This window comes from Brachycentrus maculatus, unplaced genomic scaffold (genome assembly GCF_059751285.1).
Source record: "Brachycentrus maculatus isolate JH-2025_06_01 unplaced genomic scaffold, ASM5975128v1 h1tg000221l, whole genome shotgun sequence".
Classification (NCBI taxonomy): domain Eukaryota; kingdom Metazoa; phylum Arthropoda; class Insecta; order Trichoptera; family Brachycentridae; genus Brachycentrus; species Brachycentrus maculatus.
Genome location: NW_028280972.1, coordinates 297,806 through 321,182, shown reverse-complemented (window position 1 = coordinate 321,182; position 23,377 = coordinate 297,806).

Here is a 23,377-nt window from a genome sequence, read left to right as displayed (position 1 = left end):
AATAACTATTCATTAAAAATATATTAAATACTTATCAACGAGTTTGGTGATATTCTAAAAGAGACCATTTAAATATACAATAAAAATATATAAATAATTTATTTATTACTCAATATCACCATAGTACTACTCATTCCAAATATATTTAATAAATATTAACAAGTCGCTCACTCCTTTCAAGAACGTCATAAATCAAAATACTTGATTTTTCAGGAGAACGTTTTTAAAGTTTAAAAATATAATACAATGTATTAAAAATAAATATCAAACCACTTATTGAACTTTTTACTGTGCAACTAATCTTTTTAGGTAAAACCTGAAGATTTTTACTCCATTTGAAAAATATTTAGTAAATTAAAAAAAATTATAAAAAATACCTTTTCTTCAAAATGCATAAACAACACTTTCTGCCCTGTACCGGGAAATATTAAGTTTAAAGTATGCCGCTTTTGCTGGGATATAGTACATTTTCTGGGCATTCCGAAAGTATGCACAACTTAATATTGTCGATTTTTGATTTATGACGTTCTTGAAAGGTGTGAACGAAGTGTGTTTTCAGTCATTTCCAGAAAAGTAAGCGTTTTAAAACAAACATAAAATTTTATTTTTTATTTCAATTTAGTTGTAAGTATTAAAATTTACAAACAAAAACAAAGTTACTGATTTTATTCTGATGAAATTCTCAAATAAATTTAAACAAGTTGTAAAGCTTCTGTCGCAAGTTTAGAGAAAGACCTTAAAAGCTCTTTGTTGGAGACAGGCAACAAACACTCGATGCATCTACGTTACACTTTACTACGGTCTTTATATTCTTAAATCAAGAGGTTTTCGAAGAATTAAGAGATTTAACAAAAACTGTTTTTAAAAGTAACGTTAAGTTATGAATTGATGATCATCATTCCTGTTTTCTTCAAATGAGTTTACATGAAATAAATAATATTATAGATATTAAGAAGAACAAATATGGAGTATTTCTGGAATGTTTTTTGCAGATACTTTGTGGCACATTTTATAAACTTTATAAAATTAAACAACTTTGTTTTAACCATCTTTTTATAAGTACACTATAACCTACCGGTTTCGACAAGAACCTTGTCATCATCAGGGCTTATTAAATTCTAAAACATTAAAAACATTCAAATACTCTCACCAAAAACTTTCACACACTACGTAAAAAATTTTTTTTTGATTTTTTAAGGAGTGTGTGGAAGTTTTTGGTGAGAATATTTTTATAATAAAAATTTATTATAAATGTGGAGTAAACCATAAATTAGAACAAGCAGTTGCTTATTACCATACGATATTATGAATAGTGCATCTAAAATACAACTTTTATATTAACGGTGCCTCAACTTAGATAAACTATCAATTATTATTACTCAAATAGATGATAGGAAGTTAAAGCATTCCAGGGCTAACGACTTGAAATTTATAATAATATGTAGATTATTTTCATCCGTAAGGTGAAAAATCCGATGTCTGTTTAAATAATAATAAATCAATAAATGAAATGTGCCCTCGGCACGGGAAAACCCAGTGAGAGCACGTTATCGTAAATTGTTAAATGATATTAAATGATATGAAATGAAAAATAAAGTGACAATAAAATGAAAGCTTTTTTTCCAAAATACTCAAGCGGGTATTATTTGACTTTTACCTGCTCTTAATAGTGCATAGTAAAATACCAGTGTTGTTATATTGTGTAAAAATGGTAGGTACTCATATTATACGTCATATATAACATGCATGAGTTAAGGCCCAACATACAACAAATCTAAAAAAATTCAATAAAATTGATTTTCTTTAAACACAGGTGACAATTGACGTTATTGTACATTTTGGTTAAAATACCGTTTTTAAATTGATAGAATAAGTTTTTCTTCGAAATAAATACATAGTATTTATAATAGAATAATTATTGATTGAAGAGGTTAATTTTTCAATATAAACATATTCTAAAAAAGTAAAATTCCCATACATTTTCTAAAGAAATCATCATGCGCACAAACACGTCGAACTTCTAGCGTGGCCGTTAGCATTCTGTATTTGAACGTTTGAGATCTCAGCCTTAATGCATTGTTTATATACTTGTTTGAATACGCGCTATGAAAATTGTCATTCAATACTTAAATCATTACCTGGTTTTTAAAGATATAAATTTAATCGTGCCTTTAGTAAAAAATCATGCATTCTAGATAAATATTACCTATTTTTCGAATAACCTATATAGATGTTCCTAATGAATATTCATTACCGCGTACATATAAACCGGTTATGATGGTATTTGGAAAACGTGTTATTTTAATTCTTTTATCAATACTTTTTCGGTTACTTGATTGGGATGATATTCGTAATAATCCTAATTGGGTAACCGAAAAGTACATAACAGTATTAACATGTGTATTCGTATTGGCGCCAAGCATTTTTGGCGCAGTATTTTATATCCATTAAAAACATGGAAAGCTTCCACCTACGTTCTCGGATCCAAAGCAGAAGATTCCGGTCTTCTGTCCGACACACACTTGTAAAAAAATACCCGTGCAGCACCGTACATGTGAAAGAAGTGAAACTTCTTAATAAATCTTCATAGGTATAATCAAATAGTCACATGACAGAAAAGGCAATGATAAACATAACTTACATATCTGACATATCGCTCACTCCTTTCAAGAACGTCATAAATCGAAAATCGTCAATTTTCGGTTGTGCATGTTTTCAGAATGCCCAGAAAATGTACTATATTCCAGCAAAAGAGGCATATTATCAACTTAATATTTACCAGCTGCAGGGCAGAAACTGTTGTCTTTGCATTTTAAAGAAAATGTATTCTACAGTAATTTTTTTAAATTTAATAAATATTTTTAAAATGGAGAACAAACCTTCAGGTTGTACCTAAAAAGATCTGTTGTAGAGTAAAAAGTTCAATAAGTGGATGGATATTTATTTTTAATACATTGCATTATATTTTTAAACTTCAACTACTTTCTCCTGAAAAATTAAGTTTTTTGATTTATGACGTTCTTGAAAGGAGTGAGCGATATGTATCTACAACGTTTGCATGCGTGAAACCATCTTATTCTATCGCTCCGTATCGTGGTCTATAGTAGCTCTCTTTTGTTCCACTCAGGTGGCGTCGAAATGTAAAGCTCTCATGTAACGAAATGTGTCTCATAAAAGTGACGCGTCCTTGAAATTTTTCCTTGAATTCTTGTCTAATTATCGATTATAAAATCATTCAAAAATTTCACTTCAAAAACAGGAAATATATGCGAAAATTAATTTAAATATACAAGTTTATTATTTACTACGATTACGATACCGCGCTTACCACTATGATTTGAAATTTATAGCTTTTAATATCCCTGACAACATTAAAAAATGACAACCTGGAAACCATCACCTACTTTCTATAAGTGCCCCAGTTTTGGCTATTGTAGGAATTAATTACTCTCGTTCGTTAGAACCGAATTCCATTGCGACGGTAGCTGGTACGTAGACGCTTCCTCAACCCCGACATATTTATATATATATATATATATATATATATATATATATATATATATATATATATATATATATATATATATATATATATATATATATATATATATATATATATATATATATATATATATTTATATATATAAATATATATATATATATATATATATATATATATATATATATATATATATATATATATATATATATATATATATATATATATATATATATATATATATATATATATATATATATATATATATATATATATATATATATATATATATATATATATATATATATATATATATATATATATATATATATATATATATATATATATATATACATATATATATATAAATATATATATATATATATATATATATATATATATATATATATATATATATATATATATATATATAAATATATATGTAAATATATTTCTCTAGCCTCTAGCTAGATAGCGAGTGTTTTTGTCTTGAATTTTCACTCATGAATAACATGAAATTATAGTAACTTTAAACAAAAAGAGTAAATCCACTAACGAGTGCATAGGCTATAAAACTTAAAAATTTGAAGCCGGAGTAGGGTCATGACAAGCGGTGTTGCATAAGCCGTAGCTAGATTTCAGAGTCACTTGGAGTAAGGTATTTTTTTCTGGTCCATTATGAATTAAACATAATTTAAACATACCACTAAACTATCAGAATAATATCTTACACTTGAAAAAAACGATAAAATGGCAACTCTATTTCCAAAAATAACACCGCTTTTTTATTTAAATCAAATAAAAATTATGACTCTCATAAACTGAAAACGCGAAACAATCTAATAGAATCAAAGAACGTGTTAAGATAGGCCGCATTATGTAAAATTAGTTTCGACCTTGGTATAGTAGTGATGGTGGCGTGATATCGACTAGGGGATGTTGTATCTCCGTTCTCACTCTACCATTCTTTCCTCCTGCCACACGAAAGCTCACCCCTTGTGCATTCCGCCAACTCTTTAACCTACATATTCCCGTTCTGGGACGTCAAAATTTGGGATGCGTGCTTTTCGCTTTAAACTTGGCAAAGAGTTTCGGATCGAAATTCAACGGGGTTAATCCAAGTAACGTATGTATGTGTACCCGTATGTTCATTCGCCCAACAAAGAGTCTATAAAGATTACGTTATTAAAAATCCTGTGCGCTAAATATATTTAAGTTTTTTCTTTATGTTAATAAAAGCCTGATGTAACAAATAATAACTGATGGCATTAAAAGCATGCTTTTACATAAAACAAGGTGAAAAACCTCATGCATTTTTGATGTCATATGAAATGTATAGAAGTTGTCGGCTTGGCAAACTTTGAAAGTATAAAACTTTTGAAAGTTAAAGATTTTAAAGAAGTTTTTGTAAAAAAAAGTAAACCGTTTTTTTCTATTGAATTATGTGAGGAATATAAATTTATATCTCGCGTTAAATAAAAACAAGCATATACTTGTCATATCAACGGTTATATCGTTAAATTATAAAAATAATGAAATATTTCACAACCATTCTAGTTCTTCTCAGAAAACATAATTTCAGATAAAGCGTTCTACTTCGAAATACGAATCGATTGAAACAACCTTCTGAGGTTGTTTGAGTTGTAAAATTGGAGCATTATTGTTTCCTTTGAGGTTCTATAGAGCAGTTTCCGGAAACACGATCTAAAACAATCAGTTTAATTACTTTTATGTTTTATATCTCTCTCTCTGGTCTCAATCCTGCATTGGTTTCCTTCGCCAATCTAGTCTATTTTCCGAAACACTTTTCAGCTCCTCATACGTCGATCATCCCATGTCCTCGTATAAGTCGCTAAGGTATTCGCGGCATGGGCCGTATATATATATATATATATATATATATATATATATATATATATATATATATATATATATATATATATATATATATATATATATATATAATATATATATATATATATATATATATATATATATATATATATATATATATATATATATATATTATATATATATATATATATATATATATATATATATATATATATATATATATATATATATATATATATATATATATATATATATATATATATATATATATATATATATATATATATATATATATATAAATTTGTATATACATATATATATACAGGCTTTTATGTCGGCTGCCAGCTCCCTTGCATCCTTCAAAGTCAAATCCGCGTCCCAAAGTTCTGACGTAAATTGCCAACGAATTGTCAGCAGTGGCCAAGCTATCTCAATCGCCTTTTCTTGACGGGAGCAATACAGGCATTGTGTAGGCGGAATTTGGTCTTCACCAAGGATAAATCCGATCTCCAGACAGCCTTCATACTGTGAAATGCGGACCTTGCCAGTTCTAATCCCACTCCCAGTTCCTTTTGAAGGCTGCCATTTTCAGTTACGTACACTCCCAAGTTCTTGAAACTCTCGACCCTTTCGATGAGCGGGTTAACCATGAGTTGTTGCACAACACATGAGTTTTTGCAACATTTATTGTAAGCCCCATGTACGTAAAATACCCTGACGACGATTAATTGGAGACACTCGATGGAGTCATCGATTATAACAGCATCATCTGCGTAAAGTTTTTGGGATGGGGAGATGGTTATACCTCTGTCAGATGGTAAGACTTTCGAAGAATGAAACCCATGAGGATGATAAGAGAAACGGCGCAAGGGCGCAGCCTTCTCTGACCCCGGTGTAGAAACCCCAAACCAATCTGTGACAACATCGTCAACTCCCATACGGCATTCACTATTCAGGTGAAGGAACTTAATTAGATCCACTTATTTCGTAGGCACCCCATAAGCTTCCAGTATTTTGAAAAGTGTAGGCCTGTGCGGACTATCAAGCGCTTTCTTATAGTTTACAAAAGACATCGCCATATATATATGTACATAAACATTCATTATTGTTTTTTGTAACCATTATTTATATTCAAAGCCTTATTAATATGATAATAAATTTGATAAATGATACATCACTCACTCCTTTCAACAACGTCATATATCAGTCGTTTTTAAAGTTTAAGAATACAATAAAATGTATTAAAAATTAATATCAAGCCACTTCTTGAACTTTTTACTTTGCAATGGAACTTTTAAGGTTATTTAAAAAAAAAATTAAACAATACATTTTCTTTAAAATGCAATAACAACACTTTCTGCCCTGTAGCGGGTAAATATATATATATATATATATATATATATATATATATATATATATATATATATATATATATATATATATATATATATGTATATATATATATATATATATATATATATATATATATATATATATATATATATATATATATATATATATATATATATATTATATATATATATATATATATATATTTATATATATATATATATATATATATATATATATATATATATATATATATATATATATATATATATATATATATATATATATATATATTTTTAATATTACTTTTTGTAGTTGGACACACTCAAAATATTGTAGATAAATATTAAGTCAAAAATATACCGCTTTTGCTGGGATGTAGTACATTTTTTGGGCGTTCCGAAAACATGTACAACTGAAAATTGACGATTCTTGATTTATGACGTTGTTGAAAGGAGTGAGCGACATGTGTAAATTATAAATTGATATTTTACATCAATTAAAAAGGTACGAGGGTTGTGCTATAATTCTTTCATTCTTAATCATTGTCATGATGACGTTAATTTAATTCATCAAACATCAAAATGATTTACTCATCACCTTTAGGGTTATATTAATATATGTTTTAAATTAATAAATTTATTTTCTTTGTTCTAGGTAAGTAGAATGTTAAAGTCCCTGTAATCAATATGGTCCGGATTTTAAACGGTAAGTGGCTTACATATTATTCATTTCTCCGTTGGATATTTTAATAAAGTACCATGAAATTATTAAACCTATCATGCGATCCAGCGTATCCTCTAATGTTCTTCGAATAACAATATAATTTTTCATTAAAAAGTTTTTTTTAAAACTACTTGAATGGGACAAAATAATTTTCCATTATAAAATGAAGTAAATAAATATGTAGCAATAACGGTGCGATACTTTTTTCTATATTATAAAATAAAATTTTACAAAGGCCTTAGTACAACTTTTGAAAAGCGTAAAAAAACATACTACTACTACCGTACAGCAGTATAATTTTTCTCTCATATTCGTTTGTTTTTCAGAGAATTATTTTAAGCAAATAAGGATTTTAATTTACCGTTTCCTACTATAGCACGGATAGGTTTGTAAATAAATTGTAAATTTTATCTGTCTTTTTTGCGTAAAAAATAGCAATCTGAAACGATTAAGTGAACTTCTATATTATTTTGTGATATCAGCATGGATGAAGAAGAATATGGAAGTCTGGGCGTTTGCGGGGCTTACGACCGTCATTGGCTGGTTTAAAAAAAACCGCCTAATTAGAGACTTATGAACCAGTTTTATTAGCCAGTATTTGGACACAATAGATAAAGAGCAGGCTCGAGAATCTTTGGCGCCCACTCCAAATTTAACAAAACAAGGCTGAAATGAGTGCAATCACGGAGTGCGCCCACATGAACCTATACCGATCATACTATAACAAAAAGATCTACATCCCCTCGGACAGCCTGGTTTGGGTACCGGGGCACTGTGGTGTCATGGGCAACGAAACTGCCGATAAACTTGCAAGAACTGGTGCTGAGAGGCCACCAATGGGTCCTGAGCCCACATGCAGACTGACATTCAGCACTATCAAGTTTAGCCTAAAAAACTGGGCTATGAACAAGAGCCAAGAAATCTGGTCAAACAGCTCAGGGATGAAACACGCAAAGGAACTGATCATGAGGTGCTCGCGGAAATTCACCACAGAAGCTCTAAAGCTTAGCAAAAAACAAATGAGGCTCCTAACCAGGACCTTGATAAGACACTGAAGACTGAGGAAATACGTGACAAAAATTGGACTGCATGACTCCCCAGTATGCAGATTTTGTATGGAGGATAATGAAATTCTCTATAATTGTGACGCACTCGCTCGCAAACGAAGTCACATCTTTGGAGGACCACTTTACAGATATGAAAATTTTCTAAATTATTTGAACAAACAAACATACTTACAAAAAAATTACATATTTTTAAATTGTTTTAATATTGAGTTGGTTAATATAATCAGCTTAGTAAGTTTTGTTTAGCAAGCAGTTGTGAATTTGAAGAAAAACGTAAATATTACATTATGCCTTGTTAGTCTTTTGTATTTCATAAAATATGAAATCTCGATAGTAAACGTACATACGTCTCAGAGATGCGAGAGAGTTATCCATTTGGATGGAGTTTATCCACAACTTTTAATAACTTTTCTGACTCTTCCTTTGTATACCTTGCATTTACCGTACAAAAACAGCGTTTTTCTTATGTGTATATGTATGAATATATGCATAATACGGGGAAAAACTCCTACGACGCGACGCGATGTTACGTAACTTGGAAATCTATAAATAAATGTGTTAGAAATGTAGCATTACATAGTTTAATCTTATTCTTCGTCTTTTCTTCTTCTCAACCCTCATTTGAACCTAATGGTGGATAAGACGTTTACTTGATTATTAATTTTATAACTTCTAGGAGATAAGTTCTGCTTATGTAACATCCAATCAAATAAATATCGTTATTATATTTTCACCCCCTAGTAATAGAAATTGGTATCTCAAGCATGGTTATCAAAAGCTGTAACCGCGGTAAGATTTTTTCATACCTGATAATTAAACCAGCGATCTCAAATATGCATATAAGCAACTAGTAGAGTTACTTCAAAATATTTAATTTGAATCCTCCAAAGGTTCCTTCTCTATTATTGTGTTCGTGATGTATCGATGGTATCAATGGCAAGCATGCCGTAGAGACATTTACAAAGTGTCCCAGAGGCGAAGGAAATGAATAGTCATCCATATATTATAGGGCATAAAGGCCCATTTGGCCATGGACTTACCAGGGTGACCAAGAGTTTAATTGTTTATTTTTTTTAAAAATGAAATACATTTACAATTTTATATATAACATAATACATTTGAAACATTTATACATGTGGAAAACGATTATTACGTATATATTACGATTTTGTAAGAATTTAAATTTGAATCGTAAATTATTTTGTATATATATATATATATATATATATATATATATATATATATATATATATATATATATATATATATATATATAAATATATATATATATATATATATATATATATATATATATATATATTTATATATAAATATATATATATATATATATATATATATATATATATATATATATATATATATATATATATATATATATATATATATATATATATATATATATATATATATATATAAATGAAAATATAATTATTTACATTCCATATATAAATATTATATAATACAGAGAATGCTATAGGAAGTGACCGTTGTGAGGGTGACGATGGAATCAGCGGTCCCTAATTACTCGCATCGGCTCCGCACAATGCCGCCTGTTTGCCAGTTGAGAGTGTGAATGTGAGTTGGACAATTATTCCCGAGGAGAAGAGAATATGCAGAGGCATTCATTGAAGACGGCCCGCTCGGTTCGCGGGGCGCAGGCGCGGCCCCTTTCCGTGACATAGACACAGGCAAGGCCGGTCCCGCCGGCGCAGTGGCCGACTCATGGCGGCGACCGCCGGCCGAATGCCGCGCTGCTCAGCGGGCCCGACACTCGCGAACTCGCAATAAATGAGACAACGTATAATAACACCGGCATCGATTCACATCTTGCCCTCGCCGCGTCGAGACGCCGTTCTCGCGCGGACTTCCCGCGCCAACTTGCCGTCCTCGAGCGATGCCGCTCGGTTGCGGGACCGCGGCAAGTCGCTCTGTGCTGCTGCAACCGTCGCGCGCGTGCCCGCTGCACGCCGAACTGTGACGGGCCAACCTGCCCTTCTTCCCGTTCCCTTCAACTAGGATCTCTAAAGAAATAACACCAATTTCAGTAATCGCGATTACTACCGATACTTGTGCGAAAGTTTCGTGATCGTGCTCCAGTCGTCGCTCGGAGTAGTTAATACTTTGTCAGGAACTAACAATTAATGTGTATAAATAATCCGTGCCATTGTCAAAACTTTTAGTTTAGGAATATCATACTTTACTTAAGTGTTGTTACTTAAGTCACGGACTAACTTCTATTGCTCTTTTACTGCCAAAATGTACGAACTCGCGAGATGAGTGATCTTTTTATAAATTACAACATTTTTGGTGATAAACTTTGAGAATAATTATAAGATACGCAATAATTGCTTCTAAATCGAAGATGTTATTCTGTGATTTATATGAATTATAATGTAGTAATGCACCAATTTTTAAATACTGAAAACAAAAAAAAACTTGTTTCACATATTATGAACGTTTAATGTACATGTTTTTATGTGTTTATTTATTGCTTTAAATTTAAAAATAAAATGAAATACGTCTTACTAAGTCTGTCAAAATTTAAATAAATAACATAAATTAAACGACAGGGAATGAATACATAACGTAACATAAATATAAGTAATAAATCCATCCATGAGTTAAGAGATATAAGAAAAAAATCCGCATTATATACGAAACTCTTTAACCCTATGAACTGTATATACAGTTTGTAGATGAAGAACGTTAAAAACAATATAAAAGTAATTTTTGTTAAATATAACAAGTGAACTATCGCGCAAAGCTATAATTACGCAATCGAAACGCATTAAAGATAATTCAATATAATTATCATCGCTGCTGAAACGTAAATACTAGGATTCAATTGATAGATTGTTCAAATGTGTATAAACCCAATTTGCTACCGTTTATTTTATAAAAAAAAATCAGCTTTTACAATCAGTAAATACCTATATCTAAGTGTAATTTTAAACAGAACTCTACCCAGTTTTCCGACTTAAAAGAACCAAAGGATAAAAGACAATAAGTTTTAAATTTCATCACATCTTTGATGGATGCGCAAACAGTTTGACCGATTTCTTGACATATATGAACCATTTTTCCTTTTATGACATTGCGTAGAGTGTATTAGTGATATCCCTTTGAAAGAAAATCAACGCTTAAACTCTGTCGTGAACATTTATTGTAACAAAAAACGAATATGTAATTTAAAGTATGAATGTGATTCAAATAATAATAATATAATCTAATTTATCAAATTGCAAGTGCCACATTAGAAAATACCCCAAAAGGAAAGAAGAGGTACTTTATAATAATAGGTAAATATTATTTATTATTTTGGTTTTATGCAAATATCCAATATGCAACATAAACATTTTTCAATGTCCGAATCAAATTACTTGCATTTAATTTAAATAGATCCAATGTATAGTTTGGAAATAGACTGATGTTTTATATTTTTAAATGATAAATTAATGTTCAAAAATAAAAATTGACGTAAGTTGTTTTTTTTTACAAAAAGTAGTTATGTAAAAACGTCTGAATATTTGAAAAATCCAAATTTCTTAGGAGTTTAGTGTCCAAATAAAAATAATGCATGTCTACCGTCTTGCTCCAAATAAATCTTCAATAACAGCATTGAATTTAATTCTATACCCATACTCCAAGTGCCTTTTTAATATGTCCAGGTTCTTGAAATACTCGTATGTGAAAGAAAACCAAGGTGTGTGAGTAAAAAAAAAACACTTTTGGATGGGCCCTCAAATCAGTTAAACCGATTAAAAAACATTATTGACCATATTCTCAATGGTCAAGACAGACTCAAATGACCCATTGAAAGCGTAACTCTCAGACATGACAATGCTGGCTCCGTACACCAAACAGATACTTGAAAAAATTTAGGAAATTCAAAAACACCCTACACTTCATATCAATTTCCAGACCGATGGGCGGTTGATACAAGCACTAAAAACTGAATAATTACACGGCAACGCTGATTTCAGAATTCCTTTAGAAATTGGCTAAAGAAACGCCCCACTCCTTTTTTACTATTCCGTGTCTGTCTGCTGTCTGCTGTGCTGGTCGGGGTTGTGGGCGTCTGTGTACCGGTCAACGTCGGGTCGGAATCGAAAGCTGACTAACTGAACTAAATACTAATCCCTTTCACTGCATTCTGGGCATTCCGAAAACATGCACAACTGAAAATTGACGATTTTTGATTTATGACGTTGTTGAAAGGAGTGAGCGATATGTGCCTGAATGTCAAAAGTTTTTTTTTCTAATATTTTCGAAAATTTCTGATTTTTAAGTCTTAAATGAATCTAATATTTACTGTAACACTACTTGAATCCTGCAAGAAAGGAGGTATTATTATGTACTTAATTCAAGCATATTTAAGGCCTGGTATTTGTTAAATAGCAATTTTATTTTCTTTAAACCCAGGTAATATTTTAAGTAATTGTTTTTTTTAAACATCGAAAAAATAAGTTTTTCTCCGAAATAAATATATTGTTTTGAAAAGATCATAGTAATGAGCTATAAAAAAATATAAATATATTTTTCAATACATATTCTAAAAAAAAAAACAAAAACAAAAAATTTAATATGCTTCCTAAAAAAATGGGCAGGGCCCGACGGTCGGCTCTATGCTTTGCCGGAAGCTAACTGATTAATGCATGTAAGAACTTATATGGTTTTTCTTTTTTAAATTACATAATTTTAATTTAATAAAATATGTATTAATTCAACGAATATCACAAATATCCATAGTAAATATCGTGTGATGTAGAGATGAAAAAAACTGATTGTTTTAACATAATCGACGTTATTTTTAAAATTACCGATTTCAACCTTTTTGTTACACATATGCACTTCGCGGTCGAGGTAAGAAACATTTTTGTGCTAGAGGATTTTGTTCTGTATCATTATGGCTTTGACAAAGCGAAACGTATTATGTGCGTCGAAGTAAGTTTAAAAAAAAAGAGAATTTGATTTACACCCATGAAAAGTTTCTGAATGAAATGGAAATTGAAACTATACGATGTCTCAAAACCCTAAGCTTAATCGAGTAGGGATCAAAACAAGAACTTCTTTCAAAACAGTTGAACATGTTTACAACTATGTAACGGAACTAGAAAAATGGAAAAATAATATATATTTCTGGTATTTTTATCATATTCATATTTACATAAATTTGATAAAAAAAGGCGTTTTATAAGGCTTCGTGATTTCGTGTATAGGTACAAGCTTTATTTTTTTTTACAAATAAGAACACATTGGAAAAGTAATAACATATACTTTGTTATGCGACTTTATTTAAATTGTTCGTCTTATCGAAGTTACCGCCATCGGATCTATGATAAAAATTAGATCAAAAATTCGAAAAAAATGCAGTTTATCGTTTGTTCGGTGAAATAAAAGATAAACAAAAACATGAAATGTTTAATTATAAAAAAAAACAAAAGTATTTCAATCGTTCCATTTATCCATCATTTAAAAAAAACTATTTCCCCTAAGCCATAAAAATGCTATTTTCAAGAATAATATAAAAAATGAATAATTGGGTATCCAAGTGCAATTTTATTTCAACAACTTTTTTTTTAAAACTTAAAATGAATTTTTTCACAATTTTTTTTTATTGACATCTCAACATAGATGAAGAACAAAATGAAAGTCTTTTTATTATAGGGCTTATGACCTGTCCTTAGCTGGTTAAGTGATCACTTTATACCATTCTACCCATGATTGATAATTACACTACTCAATTTTTGGAACTCACGCATATATCGTAAATCTCATGATACGAATTTAATTTAACTAATATAAAAATTTCGGCCTCCGTGGTGTAATGGTTAGCGCGTTTAGCTATAGTACTAGAGGTCTCGGGTTAGATTCCCAAGAGGGTCATAATAAATGTTAGAGATTTTTCAGTCTAATATTTATTTAATATGACCCTGGACTGGTACTTGAAGCGGAAGGCTGATCACCTTTCCTTCGTGTATTTAACGATCAAGATAACACTGCTTCTATACGATGCTGTACTCTATGCACCATTGGGTGCGGATAAGGGTCAAAAGGAGAATAATATAAAGATTACTAAAAATCAGTTTTTGATTTTTTTAATATTAAAAATAACATAATTTAGAATCACGTATGTTATATTCAAAGTGGTATACATTAACATTAATAAAGGCAAACAGGTATTATGCATAATAATGTCGAATAATCATTTTTAAATTTTCATTGAACTCCGTTTTAAGGTTGGTATATCGTTTTTGTATATTATTAGCCACGATCTTGTAAAACACGGCTATAATGATTTATTGAATTGGTACTATAAAAGGTATTTTCGTAAAATAAATTTGGTAATGTAGTTTTATAGGACCAATTTACTTGTGAACTTATTAAAAATATTCGCTGTATATTGTGATGCGAATACATAAAAAAATATACAGTAGAACCTCTCATAACGAGCACTTCTCATAACGAGAAATTCACATAACGAGCAAAAAAATTAAAACGTTGCTCCCTTAACGAGCGAAATTTATAATGAGTTAAAGAGAAAGGGCAAGTCCCTTCTTTCCCGACATTTATGTGTGAGCCGGGAATTCCGCACCAGTCAAAAACTGTAAATGTTTCGCATAACGAGTGTTTCGCTTAACAAGTAAGATTCTTGAACTAATTATACTCGTTATGAGAGGTTCCACTGTACTCGTATTTTGGGGAGGGAGGGCGTAATGAGTATTTAAATTATGGTAAAAATAATTAAATTAGTATGGAATTTGGCGGAAGTGTGCTTTGATCTATGCATTGTTCGTTTTTTCTTCTACTTTCAGTATTATTTTTTTTTATTTCAATTTTGCTACGTACATATTTAAAGAAAAAACTTAAAAGGATCTTGTTAATTGGAATATTTTTCAAGTGTTGAAATCTGTTAACCAATTCTGGGTAGTAAGTACTTAAGGCCTTAGGTACTACCCAGAATTACCATTGCAAGAGTTAAAAAAATACTTAATTAGGTACTAATTCAGCATATCAGGCTTAGTTTTTATTGGGACTCAGATCTTTCATTTCCTAGTTTTATTTGATAACTAAATAAAAATCACTGCAATGTTTAACATTCTACACATGACAGACAATTTTATCACTCAAATATCTTCAATATTATCAGATAAATACACTTCTTCATCTATGTTGAATTATAATTTTAGTTTTAATAAGCTCAATTATTGAATTTAACTGAATAATTCATTAATGGTTGTACGGACAAACTTTTTTAAATATACTTATGACCATATTATATTAAATAAATAAACAAATTATTTTTTGACATCTCATCAAAGATAAAGAAGAATATGGAAGTCTGGGCATTTACGAGGCTTACGACCGTCATAGGCTGGTTTAAGTGATCACTTTATACACGTGTAACATTCACCAATTCTACCCATTTTGACAACCACACTAATCAAATTCTTGGAAGTTCTATATATATGAACCAATTTAGAAACCTTGTTCTTCAGCCCCGTAAATGCCCAGATTTCCATATTCTTCTTTATCTTTGATGAGATGTCAAAAAATATTATGAAAATAAATCCTGTAATTGGAGATAATCCAAATTTTGTGAACAAGTATTTGGACACACTCAAAATGTTGTAAATAAACAAAAATCTCATGGACGAACCTTAATATTTGAGATTATTTTTTAAAAGTACATTTTTACAATTTTTGTTATTAGATTGCACAGCAAGGTCTATATTTTTTGTGAGATTTTCATCACAACAATGTTGCCTGATAGCGATAGGCAATAGATATTTTAATATTAATTTCGAGTATAAGACGCACTTGATTTTTCGAGATAATTTTTTAAAGAAAAAAGTGCGAAAGGGTTTTATATTTTTTTCTTTAAACTAGTTCAAGGGCGTTTTTTCGTATTTTTTATGTACTTCATCTTTCAGTTATCGGATTAAAAGAGCTTTATTCTTAAAAGATTTTTCGCTTAAATAATACGCGAACGCGGATTTAGACTCAATTAAAAAAAGGGTTAAATCGTAAACAAATTTACGCACATTTTCCAACGTTTCAGCATGGGCATTCATCAGAGAAAAAAAGATATTTGAAAATAGAGCATTCTCGCATGTAAACAAATGTTTGGAAAAAACGTATATTTACATTATATATTTATACAGGACGACGCGAAGTAAACCATCAAATTTTATTTTAAAATATCTTTTTGAGTAAATTAAAAAAAAATGTTTTGAGTTATGAAAATCTTTAAATAAACCTTTACATTTTTTGTTTTAAGTGAAAAAGATAATATCCATTAAGTGGCTGCCGCCAGTGTTGATACACATTTGTGCCCGTTTTATCAATTTGTTTATATTGTCCAGCTTTGTTCTTAAATGTCAAATATGATCGATGTACGCTGCCATTTGCAAAAATTATAGCATCTTCCTACAGGTTGATTAATTTTGCGCCGCTCTGTACGTAGAAGACCCCAAAAGCGCAAAGTTGACCCGACCTACATTTGATGTGTTTACAATAATTATCGAGCGTGTAATAAGATAATAAAATTAGTCGTGAGGGATAATGAACGTGTAATTGAATTTTGTGTTTTGATCGCTAGTGGAACTGAAATTCATTTGGACTAAATAAAAATACTATCAAATTGTTTATTGATTCGGCATTAACGTTGTGGAATGACATGTTGATTATTTAAGAAAAATTAAACTGTTGTTTAATACCACATAATGAGTTTTATGTCATTACACATGACTAGTTTCTAAAACCATAGATATTTTCGAAACTAGTCATGTGTAATGAAATAAAACTCATTTAGTGGTATTATACAAATGTTAATTTTTAAAAATATAAAATATAATCGATTTTAGTATCTTTTAGATTACAAGCAGGTTTTGATTTCGTTCCGATACCAAAAAATTAACAAACAACCCCTTCTTCAATTGAAAATTGCTCATAAAATGGAATAAATGCGTGCAATTATTTATGGTTTTTATTTTATTGCGCCTATTTATGTCTTTTTACTTCAATTGTGTTGATTTTAATATTTTGTGATTTATCAGTATTTATAGTAAATAACAAACAAATCAACCATCACTACACTTCCCCCAAGGATAGGCAGAGATAAAAGAATGACATACCACTCTGTCTTTGCAAACATTCTTAGCCTCCATGCATTTCCTCATAATATATACCCGCCGGTTATTTTGACTCCTCACCCGGCCACATTCAAGTATTTGATATACCTGTTCATGCCAAGTTTTTCTCGGTTTTCCTTTAATTCTTTTTTTAAACTATATTCGCCTCAAAAATTTGTTTTGCCGTTCATTCCCCCCTTATTCGTTTCACATTTCTAAACCATCTCAACACGCCTTTCGTAATATAAACTCAGCCTTGATTTATTTCTTTATTTCACCATTTGAACATCTATCATATAACGTTTTGCCGCACATGAGGTATCGCATTTAGACTTCATTCACTCTACTTTCATCCTTCTTTTATCAACACAGATTTAGGGTTGGAACCAGGACTCAGTTGTGTTTAGATTTCGCTAATAGGTTATTATTTGCTATAACTGATTTCAGTGCACCATTCACTATGTTCCCAGTATTCGCTTTCCTTTCAATATCTTTATCGGCCATTTATTATATGGACGTAGGAAAAAAATATTTTCAAATCCAAAAAACATATATTATGAAATTAAATTTGTAAAGATTTGCTTATTTGGGAACTTTTTGAAAAAATGCACGTCTTAGGTACAACTTATCTTACGAATAAGTTTAAAAAAAAGTAAATCAAACTCAAACCTTATCCGCACCTCAATGGTGCATAGGGCACTGCATCATATAAACGCAGTGTTATCTTGATAGTTAACACATGAAGCAAAGGTGATCAGCCCTCCGCTTCCGGTACCTGTTCAAGGTAATATTGAATAAATATAAAAGTGAAAAAATCGTTTATATTTATTTGACCCCCACTGGGAATCGAGCCCGGGACCTCCAGTACGGTAGTCGAGCGTGCTGACGATAACACTATGGAGGCGGACAAAAAAAACTGCAATAACAATATTGTCGGCTTAATGTTTTAAGTAAAACTAAAAAAAATCATTTTAAGGAAGCGCATATTAATTTTATTTAAGTAAAATTTGTTAGCTGAAATAAAATGTAAAGTAAAGTGTCAATTTGCTGGAAGAGTAAACAAATTCTTCTTTTACTCAGCTGAAAATGCTAGATTTTATTCGAAGTAAACATCACTTGAGGTAAGTTTATTACATTAATATATTTCAAGAAAAGTGCCACGGAAACGTTTCCTTTGCTAGTTGAAGTTACGTCACTTAGTTAAGTTGATAGTAAATTTATAGATTTGGCGTTTAATTTGTAGAACTCCATTTTAATTTATATATCAAAAGTTAAAATTAAAATCTGGATTATCTCCAATTATAGGAGTCATTTTTCATATTATTTTTTGACATCTTATCAAAGATGAAGAAGAATACGAATACTTTACATTTACGGGGCTGACGACAGTCATAGGCTGGTTTAAGTGTCTAATCACTTTACACACGTGTAACATTCACCAATTCTACACATTATTTACCACCACATAACTCAAATTTTTGGAAGTTCTATATTTATATATGAACCAATTTAGAAACATTGTTGTTGAATCGCTAGAACTAATTATCACTAGAGTCATGTATTGGTCAGATGAAAATAAGCTTTTTATTGAGCACAAGCTCTTATACTAGTATTAAGACTGATTTTTTGAGTCTACTAAATTGTATTTATTGTTAAAAGTACAAAAATTAAATTGGTGATAAGTAGGTGTTTCACCTAGTTATGGCATTTTCAAACTAATGACGAGTGCTTTGGTGGAGTGTATATTCACTAGATAGCATGACCCAATATTGTGTCCATCTTAATGAAAACAGTGTATAAGGTGTAACCTGGTGTATCCGGCATCTTTTGTACTTTTTAGGATCGAAAAGTAGAATTCTCTTCCAATGTAAGTTAGTCGTAGAGATAAATATCATCATTTGTAATTACAATATAAAATTATAGTTATCCAAATCCTGGAGAACAATTTGGAAACATAATCCGAGGAAAATTTGAAGAAATACCTGTAAGTGTATACATACACTCCATATAATAATTCCCGCTGATAAAACTACCCATTCATTCTTTCTGTGACTGAACCCTACATATTGCCAATAACCATATAATTCTGAGTCATACTCTGTTGGAATTGTTGACAGTGATATTGATCAGTAAAGTGAGTATAGCTTTTTATTCACCGCTTTTATCGTTAAATCCTCTGTTCTGAATGGCCGTGTTTAAGGACAATTTAATAATTAGGCAGCTTGTGAAAAAAACTGAATTGTAAATACATTTGTTGAAATTAGCCAATGTAAATTTTAGTCTCCGGAAACATAAGTTAAGAAGTAAAGGTACGTCAAAGAGTCATTTGAGGTAAAAAAGAATCGATTCTAGAAAACGTCCATCTCATAACTTATATGGTAATGCCTTTTGTGAGTTGACACTAAAATACGGGTTATTAAATTTTAAAACTTTTCTTTAACGAGATTCGAAACAATAGTTTTATGGGAAACTAAGTGGGATTGTTGTCGGTACTATAGTTTTATAGACAATTAAATAACCTTCGAGGTTTTGGCACTTAGTAAAATAGGATTACATAACCTACAGTAGAAATTTATATACATACTTAGTACATCTATTTGGAACAAGTTCGATTTGATTTACAATATGAATCAGTTTGGGCTTATTTTGAGACAAATTGTCCCTTTTTTGAGACGTCTCGACACCCCTTATTAAATGGGGAGTATTGTCGAAAACATAGAAGGGTGCATAAAGGCACCCAGTTTCCTGTACAAGTCACTCAATTAGATTAAAAAATAATAAACCAAATGTTACAAGAATGTCAAACTATTGTTTGATTTGGCGTTTTTGTTATTTATAGAACTCCATTTGAATTTGTATAATAAATATTAAAAACAAACATTGATTTTTAGAGTCTAGCTCAGGCGTGAAGAACCTTTCTATTTCAAAAGGCCACATTCACTTATCTGATTCAACATGAGGCCGCAGTAAAAAAAACTTTGACACCCCCCCTATAAACTAAATATTTTAATTATATCACCATATAAATGGTTAAAAATGCAATTTAAAAAAATATGGAAAAAATGCCTATTTACAAAAATTGGCATAAGTCAAAAGGCCGCACTAAAATAGCCAAAAGGCCGCATGCGGCCTTTAGGCCGCACGCTCCCCATGCCTGGTCTAGCTAATTGCATTTTATTATTAGAGACACTTGAAAATTCGTCAGTCAATTTTTACATTAGTTTATAAATACCATAACAAGGCGAAACAATTGTCACGAATTTTATTTTTATGTGTTTTTAATAATGGGATACAATGTAAACTCTAAAAATAAGCGTTTATTTTTTTTAATATTGAATATATAAATGTCTGACTAGTTTAATTAAACAAAATTCGTGTTTGTTTCATAAACAAATATTACCTTGGTTTTAAATATATGTATTATAATTGTAACATTTATTATCATAAAAGTATAAATTATAATAAGTGCTTTTTTATATTATGCTTATGTAAAAGTTATTCGAATGAAAAAAAATTAAGATTTTCATATGGTTATCAAACAGCTACTTGTGACGTGAGGTTCGTTTGTGTTAATATTTTCGTTGACAGAAAACTGTTTGCAGCGGTTACTAAGCAAAGGAATGATAGCCACGTGGTGTTGAGCCTAACCCAAAAGTTTTAATTTCATGGATGACTCTCCCGGCACGATGGATCGATAAATTGTTTGCAGAGGATTTGCGGCGGTCGGCACTGTGTAAACTTTGCTGGCACCACGTAAAAGGTTGCGCACGGTGACGAAAAATGCTCTTTATCTAAGATTTCTTTGATGTTTCCGGTCAGTAACTAGCTACTCTGGAGTACAAAAAATTAAGGATGTAAAAAGAGTATTTTCATTTCTTTATTTATTTTTAAATGAATAACCCGCAAAGCCTCTACTTTTAGAGGCTTGTCTGCAAGTATGATAGTTAGGCTAGCGAAGGTAAATGTACATAGAAAGTACATCACAAACACCTACACCAAAAGAAAATAAATCTGCCTCGAATTTATTTTACCATAGGTGGGAATCGAACCCGCGACGCCACTTTTACAGTCAAGCGTCTACCAAACACATTCTCCTTATTTATTTTACCTTTCTTTTTTCATCAATCTTTTCACGTGTCCACATCATCTCAACACGCCTATTTTAAAATTTAATTATGATATAATATATTTTTTAAAGAATTGCGCGGCTTATGATATACGAGTTTACCGTATACCAAAATTTCATATTGATTAAAAAATGATTGTTAATATCCTTTTGATATTATTCCTTGTGCTGTGCTTGCTAAAATATATAAGTTCCAATTTGTAAATATTAAATTACTTTTTAATTGGGATGTTTCTCCCGTTGTACAAAATATAATAAACTATCGAAAGGCCTAACTCTCATCTCAGCATAAGAGCAGAAAATATTTTTAATCCGGCAGGAGTTTTATCAAACATTGTTACATCCCTTGGTAAGTTGGTTACTAATAGTTTAAAAACAAACACATTTCCACGCGAACTGTTACGAATATAATAAACGTGATGATGACGCTGACAAATTGCTCATTTTCAAGGAAAGTAGCCATCAAATTATACTACGCACGTTTTTTATTAAATTTATGACGTATGCTTTCTTAGTAGCTGAACACCGTACCTCAGCATTTTACATGAAAATCTTTTACCTTTTTTCCTACTCGCTTTCTTGTTAGGTTCAATAACATAATGTCTTATATACATACCAATAGGAATAACAATCATTCAGGAAAAATTATATCCTTCTCTTGGTACGCATGGCTACATATTGGAAGTATTCCAAGTATTCGAGAAAAACAAACATGTATGTAACTATGTTCAAACATTTTATGGTCTCTTTGTTTGGGGTAGAGAATAATATAAGAAATATTTCTGAGATTTATTTACTCATCATTACGTAAGTGCCTTAGAGAATTGTAAAGTAATTGTTCGTATTTATCATGAAGTCTCACGTATGTATTTTATATCTAAATATACTTTACGCAATTTATGATTTAAAAACAAACAAAATACCTTTTACTTAACATTTAAATAATTTGCCGATTTTTTTTAAACAATCGTTGCATTAAAATATGTGCAACAAAAGCTGTGGTCTCATATATTAAAAAAAAATCATTGCTTCACATAAGTGTTGTGAAATTAAATATAAAAATATGTGTTTTTTTCTTTATTTTCCATTTAAACAGACAAACCTACAGTAACGCGTGGACGGGTAGAAAGTGGTAAAGAAATAAAAATGTATAGAAATACTTTTAGGAATATAATAATAAATAATAAAACCCTTATCCGCACCCCAATGGTGCATAGGGCACTGAGTCATATAAACGCAGTGTTATCTTGATCGTTTACACATGAAGGAAAGGTGATCAGCCCTCCGCTTCAGGTACCAGTCCAGGGTAATTTTGAATAAATATGACAGTGAAAAAATCACTTATATTTATTTTACCCCCTTGGGAATAAAACCCGGGACCTCCAGAACGGTAGCCGAGCGTGCTGACCATTACACTACGGAGGCGGACAAAGTTAGTTAAATTAGTTAAATTAGGAATATAAACGGATATTAAAACACGAATATTTAGATAAACCATTTGGTTTCATAAAAACATTGGTATTAATTTTTTACTTGGGTTCTACGACAGAGGTAAAGGTAAACGGATATTGCCCTAAAATTACACATCACCATGTACGGA